Genomic DNA, 20,167 nt, shown 5'->3' with positions numbered 1-20,167 from the left:
GATGCAAACAAATTCCAGATTGTAAAAAGAAAAAAGGTAAACATTCACAGTGTTGAAACTTTTTGTGCCAATCTTAAAGAATACGGTGGATTTGTAAGATTCAGATATGTTAAGTATGAGACTAGGAATAATGATGAGAAGTGACAGATTGAAGAAGCTATCATCTATACACTTCTGAAGTTTTGGTTAGCACCATTAGAACTAGCAAAGTCACTTCTGAGTGAACTCTACTTACACATTGATAACAGATGGAAATATGCAATGGACTTAGAGAGACAAATAAGAGAAAGAAGTCTAGTCCATCTATTTCTTGACATGCCTGTAGCTGAAATCAAGGAGCATTTGACCACATACAATTCTAAATTTCTTGTGAAACCGAGAGCCTTAAAATTGATGAATGGGCTATACATTGATGTGGAGAATGTGACAAAAGCCAAGAGGCAGGAGATCTTCAAACAAAAGGATGTCAGTGAACAATCTCAAATTGAAATTGTTGATGTAACTGAGCAAGATCCAGATGTCACCGAGCAAGGTCTAGACCTAGTTGACACTATACAAATTGATGAAGACGTAATGGATGAAGCAACACTAGAGTAGGAAATGATTGAAGGCACTACCTATGAAAAACTTGTCTCTAGTGAATCTATCTTAGAACAAGTTCAACCTTATCCACCAGTGAAGCCACCAGTCTCAATCGAAGCTCCCAAGGACACCGAGCAAGGCACCAAAGGTAACAAATCTGAAGTTGCAGGAGATACAAGTAACAAATCTGAAGCTGTAGGAGATACAACCAAAGATTAGACGTCTCAAGGATAGACAAGCACTGCAAATGTTACAACTGAGACCCCTAGCACCGAGCCACCCAAAGACACTGCAACAACTACAGGAACCGACCAAAGTGTTGCATCTACCAAGCAACCTACCGAGGGTTAGCAAGCCTCACAAGAACTTGTCTTAGTGCCACCGACCAAAGGAAAAGAGAAGAAGGTGAGAAAGCATGGTTTCAAATTTGACTTATCTAAACCGATCACGTTGCCCAATGTAGACATTTCCAAATTGAAAGGGCAAGCACTCACTGAATTTGGTGAACTATGCAAAGCAAAGGCCAAACAAGAGAAGCAACTGGCCATACAGAAAAAGAATAAAGTACTTCAGAAGGTTAGGACACTACTAACAGAAATGCTACCATCAGCAATAGTGTCAACCGATGCAGCCATCCATATTCAATTGGATGAACTCCTCAATCAGATTGAAACATCTGGAGTTGATGCATTCGAGTACTTAAGCAAGCTCAAGGATAAAGAGCTCACAGCAAAAATGATAGAGGAAGTACAAAAATCAATTGCTGTTGGCAAGGTAAAACTTGTCAAATTCATTGCTGAGTTGTCCCCTCAACTCAAGCATATTCTTTATTTATTCCAGAAACTGTGTACATTTTCCTTATTTATTAAAGATGTCAAAAATAAAGATGATGCAATTGAGAAAGAGATCACTGATCTCTCATCTAAGTTGACCACCGAGCCAAATTTAGTTTAGAATTTTTATACAAAGCTACAACAACTCATGGCTCAACAGTTAGAACTGAGGAATGAAGAGCATAAAATCAAGATGGATACAATGACCCTTCAGACATTATTCCTTCCTCATCTCTCATCAGTATAGAAATAGATCAACCGAGCTACACGCTTATCAACTACACAAGAGGGAAGCACTCTTGATGGCTTAATATCACTCTTATCTAATATTCAAGCACAAAATTCATTAATGGAAAGTGTCAAGGACTCACTCTCAGTCGCCCTCACAGATGCCCGGACCAAGTATAAGACTATTTTTGATCAGTTACCGCCTCCAAATGGAAATTAAGTTTTTAATGTTTGTCAAAAAGGGGGAGTAATATTATGATACCACATAGAGGAAAGTAATACCCAGCAAAGGGGGAATAATTCTACATTTGGAGAGTAATACAGTTTTGATAACACAATTTTGAGTATTGTATACAAGGGGAGTATACTGAGCAGAATATACAGAGCATTCAGAGCACACAAGTACATAACAGAACCGAACATGCAAAATTTAGAGTTATGTATAGAATAATGATTGCATATACTATTTTATTGACTATTGTATATATTGTCAAGTATAGTCATTTTGCAAGTATATAGTTTTTGAGTTATGACTTTGAAAGTAGTTTTTGTCAAACATCTCAACTAATGTCAAAAGGGGAGATTGTTACTACTTATCAAATTGCCATTAGTTTCATATCCAAAGTCATACTATATAGTCTAGTCAGTTAGTATTACCGAATCATGCAGTCGGTACACACAGAGAAGTCGGTATGAACAGTCTAGTCAGTTACAGAAGAAAGCAGTCACAGAACGTAGTATTCACCGAGTTGTTTGCCGAGTAATGTTTCATGGCTACCAAGCAGTAAAGTTAACTCACTGAGTTGATAATCACTGAGTGAAACATTTTACCAGATACATTGAACCTAGACATGCACATGAAAATGTGTTACAAGATCGAGGCACATCTAACCATTTTTGCATTGGAAATTGCACTAGGAGATTGTGTATGATTACAAGGTCAATCTAACCAATGAGATATTTTGTTTCGTTATTCATTCAAAGAATCTTTTTGTAAGATCGAAGCAATGAATTAAATCACCGCTGTAAGAGATCTATTTATACAGCATGATTTTAGGGTTAGAAAAGATATACAACAAGAGATGTGAGATATGTGTATGTATGCATGAAGGAAGACTGTTACAGAGACACTGAGAGGTCACCGAGAAGGTTATCAGTGAATAGTCGAAGAACAGAGTAAACAGAAGGGTTTACCGATTTTCATTATGGGTTACTGAGGTATGCTACAAGCTAGGTAATCTTATTCTGAGCACATAGAATCGGCTCTAGCATTTTAGATGTAAAGTTGCAAATATTTGTAATGATTTTGTTGTAATATTTGAAGTTGTAAGAGAAACCTTTAACAGGGTAAAAGACTCTAACCAAGTCTATAAATTGTAAATCCTTTAGTAAGGTAGATCTAACTGATCTTGATACTCCTAACAGGGTAAGCTATCAGATATAGCTAAATGCAGCTCTAACCGAGCAATCTTTATTATTGCAGTAGTGAAGTTGTGGGTGCCATCCCCACCGCAGTTTTTCTCTCTAACCAAGAGTTTTTGTGTGACCAAAATATATGTGTTATGGAGTAAATAATGTATGATTGTTCTTTGTTGATTTTAGCTTTATTTTATGTTACTGCACTATTCTGTTTATGCATAATAGTAAGGTTATTATCAAAGAAAATTTTTGGAGTACTGATTCACCCCTCCCCTCTTAGTAAATTAGTTTTCCATATTGGGCCTAACAATCCTTGTATTGTAATCCCATGGTACTACAGAATATAGTCAGTAAGGATGTGTGTAAGTTCGGTAACCTCTAGCATTTCCTCAGTGTGCATACCACATATAGTTCTTTTGCTTAAACCAACACTTCTCGGTACTATGTCCATATCTATTGTAGTTTTTACAAAACCCTTTGAATTTTCCCTTCTGATAACTGTTAACAGACTTTTTCCTACATTGATTAAATGTGTGACCATATTTATTGCAATTGTAACAATAACCATTGGAGTTAGTGCCATTTAGTTGCTTACCTTTTCTAATTTGGCACATGTTGGCAGTGTGACCTTGATTTCCATAGTAGTTGCAAATAGGCTTCTTTCTTTTGATGTTATTCTTGTTTCCAGCTTGCTTTGATGATTCTCCTCTCTCGGTAGTATGAATTCCCTTCTCGGTAGAGTCTTTTCCTTTGTAACTGAGTCCTGCATCCTTGTTGGGTCTTCTTGTATTCAGTTGCTCATCCAACATCTTTGATGCTTCATAACTCTTCTTCAGTGTTTCTTTGGATTTCTTCTCTGATTCAAGTTCATCGGTCAACCTTGATACTTCAAGTTTCAATGCTTGATTCTCATCATTTTTTCAGAATTGCTTCATGATGTGCATAACCTAGTTGATCTGACAGATTTTGTTAAATTCCAGTCAACCTTGTGATTTCATCATTCTTATCAGATACTAAGACTTCAAGTTGTTGTTTCTCTCTTTCTAGACCTCTTACTTTATCCTCGGTTGTCCTCAATGCATCAAGATTTTCAGTCATCTGTGTGCTGAAATGTTCATGTTCTCTTTTCATTGCTTTCAGTTGATCAGCCAGCACTTTGTTCTTTTCTTTCAATACTCCAATCATTTCTTCAGTTTCTTTAGATATACTATTCTTAGATGATGTCTCAATTTGTTCCATCAACTCTTGAGAGTCCTGCAAATCATCAGATAATCTTCTTCTTACTTTTAGAGATTTTTCCATTTGCCTTTGCATGTCTACAATCACTTGATTAGCATGATCCAGTTCTTCTTGCAGATACACAATCCTCTGAGATTGTTTATAGCCTTCCATTGATAAGATCTTTCTCTTTAGGCAGTTAAACCCTTTTCCAAGAATAATTGTTAGGCCCAATATGGAAAACTAATGTACTAAGAGGGGAGGGGTGAATCAGTACTTTAAAACTTTTCTTCAATAAGAACTTTACGGTTATGCATAAACTGAATAGCGCAGTAACATAATATAAAGTTAAAACAAATAGATAAAAATCATACATGATTCACTCCATAACACATATATTTTGGTTATGCAGAAACTCTTGGTTAGAGAGAAAAACCGCGGTGGGGATGGTACCCACAACTTCACTACAGCAATAATAAAGAGTGCTTGGTTAGAGCTACATGTTTAGCTATTTCTGATAGCTTACCCTGTTAGGAGTAATAAGATCTGTTAGATCTACCTTGCTAAAGGATTTTACAACACTTAAACTAAATGCCGCACCTGGCTAGAGGCTTTACAATTTATAGACTTGATTAGAGTCTTTTACCCTGTTAAAGGTTTCTCTTACAACTTTAAAATATTACAATAAAACCATTACTAATATCTGCAACTTTATATCTTGAATGTTATAGCAGATTCTATGTGCTCATAATAGATTACCTTGCTTATAGCATACCTCGGTAACCCATATAGTAACTAGGTAAACCCTTTTGTTTACCCTGTTCTTTAACTGTTCTCTGAAAACCTTCTCGGTGACCTCCGTGTCTTTGTAACAGTCTTCTTACACTCGTGCACACACCTTGTAATTCTTAACTCATGTTGTATAAAAAGATCTCTTATGTTAGTGATCCATTCAATGCTTTGATCTTACAAATATGATTTATCGAATGAATAACCATGCAAGATATTTCATTGGTTAGATGACCTCAAAATCATACACAATCTTTAAGTGCAATTTCCAATGTGATAACGGTTAGATGTTCCTTAATCTTATAACATGTTTTCATATGTATGTCTAGGTTCAATGAATCTAGTAACACATTTAACTCAGTGTATATCAATTCGGTGTGTCATATTTGCTACTTAGTAGACATGGAATGATACTCGGTAGACAGCTCAGAGTAAACTACGCTCTGAGACTACTTTCTTCTATAACCGACTAGACTATGCATACCGACTAAATATTTCAGTAGTAGTAACCGACTAGAGTATATAGTATAACTTTGACATGAAACTAATGGCAACTTGATAAGTACTAACAATCTCCCCTTTTGACATTAGTTGAGATGTTTGACAAAAAACTACTTTCAAAGTTATAACTCAAAAATCTATATACTTGCAAAATTTGACTATATTGATAGTATGTACAATAGTCAATAAAATAATATATCTAGATATACTCCCCTTATCAATATACTGTACAAAACTCTGATTTTGCATGCTCGGTGATCTATTCTGTGTGCTTTGCTTACTGTCCTATTCACTGCTCAGTTCACTGCTCTTGGATACTCTTCTTGCTTTGCTCGGTATACTCCCCCTGTATACTATACTCCTTTTGTTTGATATTTTGAATACTATATCACTCCCCCAATACTGTATTACTCCCCCTTTTTGACAAACATCAAAACTTAAGGTCCATTCGAGGGTGGTAATTGATCAAAAATGGATTTGTACTTGGTCTGGGCTTTGGTGAGAGCGACAGAGAGTGCATTCTTTACACTGTCCATTAAAGAATTTTGTGCTTGAATATTAGCCAATAATGATATTAAGCCATCTAGAGTGCTTCCCTCTGGTGTAGTAGATAGGGAGGTGGCTCGGTTGATCTGTTCTTGGACAGATGAAAGATGAGGAAGGAATAATGTCTGTAGTGTCATTATATCCATCCTGATCTCATGTTCTTCATTTCTTAAGTCCAATTGTTGAGCCATGAGTTGTTGTAGCTTGGTATAAAAATTCTGAACTGAATTTGGCTTTGTGGTCAACTTATTTGAGAGATCGGTGATCTCTTTCTCAATTGCCTCTGTTTTATTTTTAATGTCTTTAATGAATAAAGAAAATGTGCAGAGTTTCTAAAATAAATAAAGAATGTGCTTGAGTTGAGGAGTCAACTCAGCAATAAATTTGACAAGTTTAACTTTGCCAATAGCTATAGCTTTTTGTACTTCTTCTATCATTTTTGCAGTGAGCTCCTTATCTTTTAGTTTTCTCAAATACTCCAATGCATCTACTCTAGATGTCTCTATCTTTGTTAGGAGTTCATATAGTTGAATGTGGATGGCTGCATCAGTGGATACTCTAGCTTCAGGTAGCATATCTATTAAGAGTGCTTTCACCTTCTGAAGTACTTTATTTTTCTTTTGAATGGGTATTTGCTTCTCTTGTTCGGCCTTTGCTTTGCATAGTTCACCGAAATCAATGAGTGCTTGCCCCTTTAATTTTGATATATCAACATTGGGCAACACTATTGGTTTTGACAAATCAACTTTAAAACTATGGTTTTTCATCTTCTTTTCTTCACCTTTCACCGATGGAACTAAGACAATGGCTTGTGAGGCTTGATGACCCTCGGTAGGTTGCTCGGTAGAGGCAACACTTTGATTGGTTTCTTTAGCCTCTGTAGTGTCCTTCGGTGTCTCGATACTCAGTGTCTTAGTTGCAACATTCTCAGTGCTAGAAGGTGCTTGAGATATCTGTTCTTCAATAGTACCTTCTCCTGTTTTAGACTTGAGACCTTCGGTGCCTTGATCTGTGTCATGAGGGGTTTTGGTTGAGATAGGTTGCTTGACTGGTGGATAAGGCTGAACTTGTTCCAAGACTGATTTACTAGATACAAGTTTTGCATATGTATTGCCTTCTATCATTTCCTATTCTGGTGCCTCTGTATCCATGACATATTCATCTATTTGTATGGTGTCAGCAGGGTCTTACTCGGTAACATCAGGATCTTGCTCGGTGACATCAACAATTTCAACTGTAGCTTGCTCACTGGCATCCTTGATTTTAAATATTTCCTACCACTTTTCTTTTGTCTCATTTTCAACTTCAATGTATAGCCCATTGATTAGTTTTAAGGCTCTTTGTTTGACAAGAAACTTTGAGTTGTAGGTTGTCAGATGTTCTTTAATTTCAGCTACTGACATGTTAGGAAATAGATGAACCAGACTTCTCTCTCTGATCTATTTCTCCGAGTCCATTGCATACTTCCACCTATTATCAATATGCAAGTAAAGTTCATTTGGAAGTGACTTTGCTAGCTCCAATGGAGCTAACCGGAATTTTAGAAGTGTGCAGATGACAGCTTCTTCAATTTTTCTCTTCTCATCATTATTTCTGGTTTCATACTTTACATATCTGAATGAACCAAATCCACCATATTCTTTCAGATTAGCACAAAAGTTTTCAATACTATGTACATTTACCTTCTTGCTTTTGACAATCTGAAATTTGCTTGCATCCTCTAATTCGGTATCACTAGACTCTTTTGCCAAAATGAGTCTCTGAGTAGATTTCTTGTAGGTCTTTGTTACCTTGGGACCAGTAACACTTTTTGTTTTCTTACTCGGTGAGGCTGCATATGCTCTTGTGTTAGGTCACTTTGGGGGTGGAGTCGGCAAGGCCTTTAATGTGTCCTGTTTCTTTCTCTTCAATACTTTACCCTTAGGCAATTCAGTGCTTAGTGTTATTGCTGCCTCTTGGGCTTCAGTTTCCTCTTTGGTAATGGCAATGGTGCCTTTGATAGGTGTAGAGGAAGAGTCTTCTCTGAATTTCTCAGACAATGCCTTTATCATTTTTGTTGCCTTTCTTGGCTACTACAATGCTCATTTTTACCTTTTCCTTTACTTCCTCATAGGTTCCATACCTTAGCTCAGTAGCATGCCTCGATAATGTGAGAAGTGCATCAATTTTCTGTTGTGTGATGTCAAAATCAATCTTGTATCCCATAGGTGACAAATATTGAGTTCTCGGTTCCACAACATTCACATAACAGTAATCAGTGTCAACTTCAAAACATATATCATTTTTGTATTTCTCTACTAGATGGGGTGGAATCTGGTATCTGTTATGCATTTTCTCTTGAAATTTGCTAAAGTAGTCATCCATAATATCATTGAAATTATCACCGAACTTCTTGATGAAGTCATTTATCTGATGGGTGATTGGTTGGTGTAGTTCTCAAACAACTTTACCGACTGATGGAAAGAATTTCTCAAAATAGAAAAACATGCATACAAGTAATGATCCAAACTTTAGTGTATTTGCCGAGTTGTTTTTCTTTGGCTTCTTGATGGTGTTCATATTCTCAAACAGGTTCTTCAGCAACACCTCACATAGATCAATTTTCATTCCCTTTTTCACAATTTTGTATGCCAAGTCTACTGTTGCACAGGGTACATTGTTTTCCCTTTCTAATTGGAAGAGATAGTAACCCATTACTCTTATGGAAAATTTTAGTTCTTCATCAGTGACATTATTTAGTTTCAATCCTCTCCAATCTGATTCCACTCCGGTTAAACTGATCAATTCTTTCTGTGATATCATCTTTTGGCCTCGGGCATGATCATAAATGGGGTAACCGGTAATCAGATGAATGATCTCCTTGGTAATCTTGAATGGTTGTTATTCTGGCCACATGAAATCATCATGAACTCTGCTTAGAACAAATTTAACCCACTGGGGTTTGAACACACGGGGATAGGTTAGGGCTTCAATTAATCCCTTGATCTTGATGTGTTCATACTTGCTAGTCAATTTACCATCTGTGCACAGTTCATCATAGGTGTCTTTAATTTCAACATGACCGAGTTCTTCAACACGACATTTGGTGAAGAATCTCACGTCTTCAACTAACAACACTCTATCTGGGATGAGTGAAAAGGTAGTTTTGTCATCCGGTTAAGATGCAACTTTGGGAGTCAAAGAGTATTTTAGTGAGGGCTTCTCTTTAGGTGCCATTGTAGATTTCAGATAAAAGCTAACAAAGAATCCTTAGGGTTTCAGGATTTTCAAATGACAGACGCTTTATACTTAGTAGATAATGGCAACTAGATAAGATCTGTAAACCAGTTTAACAATGCGTTGAGATTGATGTAAATACCTTGAATTTGCTTTGTAGGAGGTTTTGATCACCTTGGATTCGCTTTTCTCTCAAAAACTTGGTAAGTGAAAAATGACTGCGAAAATGCTTTTAAGTACACATTATACCTTATCGAGCTCCATGCGGGTTAGGTCAAAAACATTAAATGCTCTCGGTTCACTTTAACTTTCTTTCCTTTTTCCGCTTTAACCGAGTAACCAAACTTCCTTCATTCACCGACTAGACAGGTTTCCTTTATTCACCGACTTGATAGTTTTCCTGTATAGTGCTTTAAAAGACTTTGATAGAATTTCAAACTTTACTATTACATCTTAATTATGTAGATTTTGAATTAAGTACATAAAAATAGGAACTTGTTAAGATTTAACCTTGAGATAATTCAGTCCCTTCATACCTTTACCGATTAATTTGGAATAGGTGCACCTAACTCGGTAGGTAAGGTGCTTACTTCATTTGACACAATTTCCTTCTTTTTCCAAATCATCTTTAATTTGTCTTTTATTTCTTCAGTGTCTTTTCTAGGTTGATCTTTGCAATCTCCAGCTAAATGTCCAACCTTGTGACAATGAAAACATGCCATACCAGGATTTCTCCATGATCTTTGGGTGTTCATTCCAAACCTTATAAAATAGTTGGCACTTATATGTCCATATCTTCCACAACATTCAAACCATATCCTTGTATTGTAATCCCATGGTACTACAGAATAATGTCGGTAAGGATGTGTTTGAGTTCGGTAACCTCTAGCATTTGCCCAGTGTGCATACCACATATAGTTCTTTTGCTTAAACCAACACTTTTCGGTACTATGTCCATATCTATTGTAGTTTTTACAAAACCATTTGAATTTTGCATTCTGATAATTGTTAATAGACTTTGTCCTACATTGATTAGATGTGTGACCATATTTATTGCAATTGTAACAATAACCATTGGACTTAGTGGCATTCGGTCGCTTACCTTTTTTGATTTGACACATGTTGGTAGTGTGACCTTGATTTCCATAGTAGTTACAAATAGGCTTCTTTCTTTTGATGCTATTCTTGTTTCCAGCTTGCTTTGATGATTCTCCTCTCTCAATAGTATGAATTCCCTTCTCGGTAGAGTCTTTTCCTTTGTAACCGAGTCCTGCATCCTTGTTGGGTCTTCTTGTATTCAGTTGCTCATCCAACATATTTGATGCTTCATAACTCTTCTTCAGTGTTTCTTTGGATTTCATCTCTAATTCAAGTTCATTGGTCAACCTTGATACTTCAAGTTTCAATGCTTGATTCTCATCATTTTTCAGAATTGCTTCATGATGTGCATTACCTAGTTGATCTGACAGATTTTTTGAATTCCAGTCAACCTTTTGATTTCATCATTCTTATCAGATACTAAGACTTCAAGTTGTTGTTTCTCTCTTTCTAGATCTCTTACTTTATCCTCAATTGTCCTCAATGCATCAAGATTTTCAGTCATCTGTGTGCTGAAATGTTCATGTTCTCTTTTCATTGCTTTCAGTAGATTAGCTGGTGCTTTGTTCTTTTCTTTCAATACTCCAATCATTTCATCAGTTTCTTCAGATATACTATTCTCAGATGATGTCTCAATTTGTTCCACTAACTCTTGAGAGTCCTGCAAATCATCATATAATCTTCTTCTTACTTTCAGAGATTTTTGCATTTGCCTTTGCATGTCTGCAATCACTTGATTAGCATGATCCAGTTCTTCTTGTAGATACACAATCCTTCGAGATTGTTTATAGCCTTCCATTGATAAGATCTTTCTCTTTAGGCAGTTAAACCCTTTTCCAAGAATAATTGTTAGGACCAATATGGAAAGCTAATGTATTGAGAGGGGAGGGGTGAATCAGTACTTCAAAACTTTTCTTCAATAAGAACTTTACGGTTATGCATAAAGCAAATAGTGCATTAACATAATATAAAGTTAAAACAAATAGATAATAATCATACATGATTCACTCCGTAACACATATATTTTGGTTATGCAGAAACTCTTGGTTAGAGAGAAAAACTATGGTGGGGATGGCACCCACAACTTCACTACTGCAATAATAAAGAGTTCTCGATTAGAGCTACATGTTTAGCTATTTATGATATCTTACCCTGTTAGGAGTAATAAGATCTGTTAGATCTACCTTGCTAAAGGATTTTACAACACTTAAAATAAATGTTGCACCTGGTTAGAGGCTTTACAATTTATAGACTTGATTAGAGTCTTTTACCTTGTTAAAGGTTTCTCTTACATCTTTAAAATATTACAATAAAATCATTACAAATATCTACAACTTTACATCTAGAATGTTATAGCAGATTCTATGTGCTCAGAATAGATTACCTTGCTTATAGCATACCTCTGTAACCCATATAGTAACTAGATAAATCCTTCTATTTACTCTATTCTTTAACTGTTCTCTGAAAACCTTCTTGGTGACTTCTGTGTCTCTGTAACAGTCTTCTTACACTCGTGCACACACCTTGTTAATTCTTAACTCATGCTGTATAAAAAGATCTCTTATGTCGGTGATCCATTCATTGCTTCGATCTTACAAATATGATTTATCAAATGAATAACCATGCAAGATATTTCATTGGTTAGATGACCTCAAAATCATACACAATCTTTAAGTGCAATTTCCAATGTGATAATAGTTAGATGTTCCTCGATCTTGTAACATGTTTTCATATGTATGTCCAGGTTCAATGAATCTTGTAACATGTTTAACTCAGTGTATATAAACTCGGTGTGTCATCTTTGCTACTTGGTAGACATGGAATGATACTCAGTAGACAGCTCGGTGTAAACTACGCTCTGAGACTACTTTCTTCTATAACCGACTAGACTGTGCATACCGACTGAATATTTTGGTAGTAGTAACTGACTAGAGTATATAGTATAACTTTGACATGAAACTAATGGCAACTTGATAAGTAGTAACATATTAAACAGTTGGAAGTGGTTTTCCATAGATATTTTAGAAGAAAATAACTTGGTCTCTGCCTTGAGTCAGTGTAAACCCATTTTGGGCACCAACATACTCATAGCAAAAATAGATAAAAGGATTATGGAGACTCAGGAGGAGATTGTAGGTATAGTTTATTCTTTTGATGGATCAAATTATTTAACTACATCTATAGATGGTCAGATTTTGGTTTTGGAAGCCCAAGTTTTATCTCTTGAGAGGAAAAAAGATAAAATCATAAGGAGAGCCAAAGGTCTTCAAGGATTGGTGAGTCCCCGGTTGGATTCATTAAGTGTACATAAAAAGGAGTGTATAGATATGGTTGGTAAGCCCACACCAACAGAGATAAATGAGAAAGAGTCATATGCCCATATGCTAAATGGAATTGTATCTATTTCTGGCACATTCAAATCAGGTTGGGATACTTATCTAGAGTTTTTGGAGAAGGCCTATCTGGATATTTTTAAATATATTCAGCTCCGGTAAGGTATTTTGGGACATTCATTGTACAATATTTCATTCTTCGTCCTAGTTTTTGGTATTTTTTTGGTATTTTTGGCATTGATGTCAAAGGGGTAGTATAGGTGAAAAATATTTAGGAGATATGGAGGTATGGATAATTTTGTTTAGATGGATATTCAGCTTAGGATGAAACCAACAGATGGAAACCATGATCATTCTTCACATGAGTGTTGCCATCAATGCTAAAGGGGAAGATTGGTTGCAATTGACACTCATTTGTTTGGTTTCAATATGTTCTCATTGATAGCAACATGCCAACATGTTCCAGCTTCATATTTTGGTTTAGTTGTGTACTGACAGACACTTCACCGACACCGGCACTGGCACCATAATTCTTTGGTTACTGGCATTGCAGGCTGACATGACTTCATCAGGTTATAAGAATTGGAGGCCGACATCATTTAGGAGATCCAACATCAGCAATTTTTTTTGATATTCATGTGTTTATGTTATTGAGGTGACATGTATATTCATATTATAATTATCTTTGTAAGCCGACACAAGGCATGATGGATTGTAAAGGGGTATATAGGTCAGTTGATTAGATCATTTTGAATATAGGAAAGGATATGAATATGTAAGGTTATGGAATGTAATGGAGATGTGAAATATGTAAGAGATTATGTATGTGAGGATATTTACGTAAGAGGGTATTCTGGTAAGGGTTTAGGGTTTCAGATCGGAACAAACATAGCTTAACCAAAACTATATTCAGGCATAGAAGATGCTATCATTGCAGTTCAATCAGTTCTCTGGATTGTAATATGGATTTGTATGTAGTCAGTGAGGCTCCTTTTGTGATTGAGCAGTTTTCTCTAGGCTGTAAGCCTTCCTGCAAGTGCAGGCCCTATATTTTGTAATATCTCTTCATATGGCTAGTGGATTGATATTGTGGGTCACAAATCCCATTGTGGTTTTTCCTCTTTGAGGTTTTCAACATATAATTCTTTGTGTTATGGTATTCATTTGTGTGATTGGCTTATTGGTTTCTTTACTTATTTCAATTCTATATGTACTAGTATACCAGTTCGTGAATGCATGTTTTAATAAGGTTAAAGTTGATCATTTTGGTAGAATACTGATTCACCCTCCCCTCTAAGTGTTCTTGGATTCCAACAAGATCTAGTGAATGAAACTAAGTATAGATCAATGATTGGTAAACTACACTATGTTGTTCATAGAAGACCGAACATTGCTCATACAGTTGGTATAGTGGCTAGATTTCAGAAAAATCCTAAAGAGACTCAGATGGTGGTAGTGAAGAGAATTTTTCAGGTATCTTAGAGGAACTATTGATAATGGATTATGGTATCCATATAAAGGAAACTTCTCTTTGAAGGTATTCACAAATGCTGATTGGGCAGGTAATATAGATGACCAGAAGAGCACCACTGGTAACACACTCTTTCTAGGAGGAAGACCGGTATCCTGGACTAGTAAGAAACAAAGTTGCATTTCTTAGTCTACAATATAAGTAGAGTATGTGGCTGCATCTGTGAGGCCCTACCTTGGCCCATCCTAGCATTTCAGTGATTTTCATGTTGGAAATATTATGGATGCTTTATTTTTATGCATTATGGATATAGAACTTTATATGATCCCAGGAATTGGATAACATTGATATATTGATGCTTCATTTCTATGCATTATGGATATAGAATTTTACATGATTCTAGAATAGGATAACATTAAGATGGTGTATGTCATTATTTGATTTGCAAGACTTTATTATGATGCTAGAAATATGATGCATATCTTGTGAATGGATTAAATTTATGAGGATTATGATAACTGCTTATGTGGATTTGCTTTGTTATATGGTAAATTGATTTGTATGGTGTCAATTGTATGCAGAGTGATTGATTTGTATTCTTATTTATGTGTTCAATATTATATGAGGCTATTGGGAAGTACTAATATATAATTTTAAGATGCACAAGAAAATTATCCATGTGACCATGGAAACATTATGGAGAATCAAGCCTAGTCCTATGTACGTTCGTAAAACCAGGGGTTGTCTATTTGGAGAGACAATAGCTCGTATGTATCATATTTTATTTGTAAACGTAAATGATTGCATGTGTGTTAAATTGTAATTATTTATTTGTGTAAATCCTACAAGAGACAATTGCCATGTGTGTATTAGTGATGTGGAATTCTTTTGTAGTGTCACTTGACACATATGTTGTATGTTGTGTTGGCACTGTCATGTCACCTTTTTGAGAGATTTATTTTTGTTTAATTGATATATTTCCAAATTATCCTTGAAGGTTCCAAGAAATCTAGGATAGTGAGCCATTAGGAGGGTCAACTCAGAGTTGACCCGTAGGTAAACTTTAGGTGGACTTTCAAAGGGTTAAACCAACTCCTAGAGTCAGTTTTGGAGCATTTTTATTGGGCTTCATGGGGTACCTATGGGTGAAGGCCAAATTTGGCCATGTGTCCACCCCCTAGGACTTGTTTAACCTCCCAAAAAAGTGGGTTTTCCTAGATGGCCGAATTTCATCTTTAGGAGTGCCATCCTTGGTTAGATAACTTTCTTGGTATGTGTCATTCCTCTTCCCCATTTCATTCCTCTTCTTGAGGTGCCTTGGTTAGGGAGTGTGTAAGACCTAGGGAAGACCAACCAATGGGAGCCTCTCACTCTATCCAAGAGGTTGGAAAGAGTGGGAGAAGCCTTCTTAGGCAAGAGATTGAAAGTTAGAGAGTTAATCACCCACTCTCCATCTTTGGAGATGAGATCTTGCAGTTTGAAACCAGTTAGAATAGAATTTTGGCTAAGTGTTGAAGAAAAGAATTGAGGAATTGGGCTTCTCTTCTCCAAGCTATCCCTAGTAAACCCTTGGGCAGATTCAAGGTTGGTTCATTTCTTACTTCACATGTTGAAAATTTGTTTTTAAAAGATTGCTTGAATGTAGATGTTCTTTCCCTTGTATTTTATTTGTGAAATTTTTTATGTGATTCTTCTACCATTTTGTTATGCATTTTTTGTGTTTTGGGAGTATCCAAGGCCAGCTTACCCTTGGAAGGGTAAAATGGTCTTGGGGGTGGAAGGTGTTTGATAGCCTTGAGTGAGAGGCTCTCTTCAAGAGAGTGATCTCAAGGGTTTGTTAATGTGACCTTTGCTACATAGTTTTGTTTATGTATTTGAGGGTCATAAGGGAAGAAAGTATGGCATGTATACCTTGGGGGTCATAAGGATGTTGGGTTAAGATGGAATTATGTTGTGTTCTTGGTTGCCATGAGTTGGCTATGATCTACTATCTTGCAATTCTCCTCAAGGTACTTGGTCCACTTCCACCCATGTAAACATCACATTTTGTGATGAAGTTCAGCCTTGGGATGGGAATGTGTTTGTTGAGTTTTTCTCATGCTTGTTTGTGTTTGCTTGAATGTAACCCATTTAGGTCTTGGTTCTCCAGGCTCAGGGATGGCTTCTAGTAAGCCTAGGTTGGGAGGTGAGCACTCCATGGTCATAGCCTTAAGATTTTGTATGCAAGTTTGCTTGGAAAAGAAGAAAAAGGAAAGCTAGGAGTTGCTGATTCTATTTTAGTTCCAAAAAGAAAAAGAATGTAATTTTGTATTTTGTTGTAAAGAAAAGAAGGGAAAGGAAAGAGTTTTTCTATAGTAAATATATTGTAAAATGAATTAGAAACTATATTATTGACTGAGTCTTAAGTTGTACTTTATTGATGTATGGATCATTTAAATTGAAAAAAAAAGAGTGCACTTGATTAATTATGTTTTGTATAAGTTGCAAAGGAAAAGAAATGTTATATGCTGTTGTCTTTTATTGAAATCTGTCTTATATTGAAATTTGTCATCTATTTATCTCTGTAATTTATACAAAAAAAAAAATGCAGAAAGTGAAAATGGAAATATTAGGGAGTAGAAAAGCAGAGATGTTAGCAAAATGAAAATAATTATTTAGTCCTAGTTATTTATTTATTCCAAATGCAAGGAGGGTTAAATAGACATTTGAAGTATAATAGTAATGCATTATACAAATGATATTGTGTTTGAAGAGTTTTCTAGGATATTTGAATGTTGTTGTAGTTATTTATTTATTTCTATCATTTATCTATTTCAAAAAAATATATATGTACAGGCTTAGTCATAGTAGAGAAATCTAGAAATGTACATAAAAAAAAAGATACCTAAGGTGTTGATGTTTTATTTTGCCTTTTGACAGTCATTATTTTATAATATCCCTGCATATTGAAAGGCTAGGGAACGATTACATTCATTTTAAATAAACATACTGAAACATAGGAAAATATACATTTACACTTGCACACTCAATATCTCTCTTATTTGCAAGCTAAGTAACAAAAAAAAAAAGAGGAGAAGGAAATGCATATTTATTTACTCTGTTGTCTATACTTTATTCATTCCTACATGCTAAACAATAGTATATATATATATATATATATATATATATATATATATATGCATTTAGGGCAAGCTAGAAAACTTAAAAGAATTTTCCATTAGTATTCTGGTTATAAAAAAACATGCATGTATTCTAAGATTTTATTTATGCATACATGTAAAGAAAAACACTTATATTTATATATACATGAATATATATATATATATACATATATAAATATATTTTAAAAATAAATAAATAAAGAATAAATAAATAAATAAATTTAGCAAAAAAAAGGGATTTTATTGAGGGGCTAAACTGTTGTGTTTACACATAGTGGATGACGCGGGAGGGTGTTGCCACTGTGGGTAAACATAGTGGTCGGCACGGGCCGGACTGTGTTTACACACAATGGATGGCACGGGCCACCACTGTGGGTGCCCACAGTGGGCGGCATCGGCTGCTGTTGTGGGTATCCATAGTGGCATCCAGGGAGCCTCCCTGCCCTACAAGCTCGGACCTCCTTCGCACTCCCTCTTTGGCCGCCACCTCCACCGCATACCCTACAACACACACACACACACACAAACCCTAGAAACAAAAAAAAAGAGAGAATTTTTAGATTCTAAAAATATGCAACCCTAACCCAATTTATGGTTAGGGTTAGCATTTAAATAATAATAAAAGTAAATTAGATATGCAACCCTAGCCCATATCCGGGTTAGGGTTAGAAAATAAAAAAAAGAATTGTTAGATTTATTTTAGAATAAAGTTTAGTAGAGAAATAACTTAACCCTATTTAGGGTTTGAGATTTATATATTAGTTAAAGAGGGGGAATTCTTTCTAAAATTTTAAAAAAGAATTTTCCTCCCATTTAACCAGAGCAAGTGGGGAGTTTAAATTATAAACTCCCTATTTGACTAAGGGAAGGTTAATTTAATTTTTGCAGGTATGGAGGACAGTCGTCATTTGGGTTTGTGGGTAGATGTTGATTGGGAGGATCCACTGCACACCCTGCAGTGGGTTTTCACCAAAGGTCAATGGGAGGACAAAGCTTGGCACATTACCAAGGCTGGGCGAAAGGGTCTGTATCATTTGGTTTCGCATTACTTTCAGGGCTTCTTTCACAGACAAGGTTTTTCCTCTCGATGTTAGTCTCCTTCATCATCTTCCCGTCATTTTTACACTCAAGGATTACGACCTTGACAATTGTTTATCTTGAAAACTAAAATATCTTGACTTTGTGGTGGCTCTTCTATTCAGATTGTGAATTCAGGATGTAGGGTTTCTCTGATAGGAACTTCACATTCAACGAAGAATACGGTAAATTCAAACCCTAAAATTGTTTCTCCAGGGAAGGAAATGATTGTGAATTAAGGAACTAGGGTTTCTATGGCAGGCTCTTTACATTCGAGCCCTTTACATTTTGTGCATTTGAAGAACACGACAATCTCTAACCCTAAAGTTGTGGAATCGGCAAGTATCCCTTTGGAACCCATTAAATCTCCTTCTGTTTGGATGCTGATACCTTGCATTGATTTGGTAGGCACCCTAGTTGACAAGAAAGTGCATTGCTTGCATTCAAATGCTGTGTTGGGGGAAGTTTGGGGGGATCAACTGGGATTGTCTAAGCTTTATATGAAATTGTAAAAATGGTGGAAAAATTTGCATTATTTTCAGTTAATTTCAGCATCGTCTTTCGTTATTATCTTTGATTCACCATTGATTTGTACTGAGGTTTTGGGCTTAGAGAATCATTGGTTTGGAAATCACCTCGTGTCTCTGTCAAAATGGAAGCCTTTCTTTGTGCCTGCTTGCTCGGAAAAAAAGTTTATTCCATTCTGGTTTGGGTTACCAAAGATCCCCTTTGAATTTATGGATCCTGATGTTTTACAACAAATTGGGAATTCGTTTGGCTCTTTTATAACCTCTTGAATGGACCTTTTGGAGGGGGAGGTTCTGGTAAAAATATGTGTTTTGGTTAAAACTGGTTGTGTGTATCCCCATACATGTAATATCAAATCTCAGGAAGGTATCTGGCATCAGAATATTGAATGGTTGGATAATGATCTTCTTCAATCCCCTTCTTTTTCTAGATGCACCATTGTTCATGGATTTTAAGAAACATTGTTCTTCGACTGAATCTGTTCCCAAGACTTTTTCTTCATTGCATATGGATCACTTGGGTGTGGCTGCATTGAATATACCTCAGAATAATCTTGATGTTAGAACTTTTCCTAGGGTTCCTGATCAGTCAAAAATCTCACATAGCCCCACCATAAGGGATCTTGAGATTTTGTTTCATCCTCAGAAATCTGTTAATGACTTAGGGTTGCACCAAATTCTGAATCAGGATAATGTTTTACCTTCAAAAGCCAAGCCTTTAGATCCTCCTAGGAAGGATATAGGTTTTCCACCTAGTCCTAAGGTTCCAAATGTTGTAACTCCTCAGGATTCAATCCTAATATCTAAAATTCAGAATCTTGTTTCCTCTCCTGCCCATCAGGGGCATAGTGTTGGTATTAAGGAAGTAAATTTGGATTGTCTTATAATGCCGGAAGTGGTTGTGCCTGATATAGAATTTGTTGAATAGGTGAATGATTTGTTTATTAAGCATGCCCCTCAGTTTGTAGGGGAAGTTGCTAATAGAGTTATTGATTCAATTGATACTGATTTAGGTGGGATTCATTCTTCTCTTCCTATTAATTTAACACTTAATCCTTTTGAGCTCCTGGTTTCTAAGGATTTGGGGTCTATTATGGCAGATGTTTTAGCTTCTCCAAAACCTGGTAAGCCTTTACCAATTGTTCAAACCTCTTTACTTTTAACTCCA

This window comes from Cryptomeria japonica, chromosome 5, assembly GCF_030272615.1.
Source record: "Cryptomeria japonica chromosome 5, Sugi_1.0, whole genome shotgun sequence".
Classification (NCBI taxonomy): Eukaryota; Viridiplantae; Streptophyta; class Pinopsida; order Cupressales; family Cupressaceae; genus Cryptomeria; species Cryptomeria japonica.
This window is presented reverse-complemented; position numbering follows the sequence as displayed.